The following is a 1,109-nucleotide window of genomic DNA, read 5'->3' on the forward strand; positions in this document are numbered from 1 at the left end:
TCCTCTTACTCTCCTCCTCTCTACCCTACAAGCTAACTGGGCCTTATATAAGACAGTAGCATGACTCTATTCCCTATTATAGTGAGGTCAAGGATTTTGGTTATAGAAGTTTTGCAAATGTAGTGCTTTCACGAACATGCCATATTAAAATGTATTAGCCTCAGACCCCAGTAGTTGAACCAGCGACTGTGTTCATGGGACATGTGAACTGCCAACTATGCCATAAAGATGTCATGAATCCCGCTTCCTGAGTCGGTTTCTGCCTGAGTTGCCTGTTTTCTGTCCTGGAGTTTTTTTTCCTGAGTTTCCTGAACGCACCCTGTCTGGTTGCCGGGCGATGAAGCAAGGCGGGAGATCTCTCCATTACCCGCACCTGCATCTCATCAGCTATCTGCACACCTGGTTCTGATCATCACCTCTCCACTTCATAAGCTCTGACCTGCCATCCATTCCCTGCCGGATCGTTAGCCATGAACAGTATGTTGTGCCTGCGTATCAGCCTCAGATTACTAAAAGTTAGTTTTGCTGTTCTGTTACTTTTTGCTTGCTGTGAACTCACCTTCGTTTCCTCTGTCTACAGTTACTCTCCCAGAATATTCACTCCACCTCTGCCTGGTCGTCTGTGGCTTCAGAAACATCATTGGATCTGCCCATTCACTCCCACCAACTCACCTCCACTGCCAGCTCCGTCACCTGGATTCTCCTGCTTCCACATTTAAGTCTTTAAATAAATACTCACCTTCATTCAACTCACCTTGTCCTGGTCTGCTTCTGGGTTCCGCTTTAGAGAATCGTGACAAAATACCTATTGGCAGCAATACAGTTGGCATACATAGGCTACGTTTACAGTATCTATAAGTCTGTCTGAGTGTATATATATATATATGTGTTATTGTCACATACACCAGAGAGGTGCATTGAAAATGTGGTGTTTTACAGGGTCAGCCATAGTAGTACAACACCCCTCGGGCAAATGAGGGTTAAGTGCCTTGCTCAAGGTCACATCGCCAAATTTTGACCTTGTCGGCTTGGGTATTTGAACCAGTGACCTTTTGGTTACTGGCCCAACGTTCTGACCGCTAGGCTACCTGCCTTGTGTCTCCCTCCAG

General features: G+C 46.1%; 1 long non-coding RNA gene across 1 annotated transcript; it reads left to right on the plus strand.

Moving 5' to 3' along the window:
• Positions 1 to 392: 392 nt before the first annotated feature.
• Positions 393 to 749, plus strand: LOC311143487. The gene is made up of 2 exons (XR_014614416.1): positions 393 to 477; positions 581 to 749. It is a non-coding gene; the product is annotated as an uncharacterized lncRNA (long non-coding RNA).
• The last annotated feature ends 360 nt before the right edge of the window (positions 750 to 1,109 follow it).

Source organism: Coregonus lavaretus (assembly GCF_964263955.1).
Source record: "Coregonus lavaretus genome assembly, chromosome: 16".
Classification (NCBI taxonomy): domain Eukaryota; kingdom Metazoa; phylum Chordata; class Actinopteri; order Salmoniformes; family Salmonidae; genus Coregonus; species Coregonus lavaretus.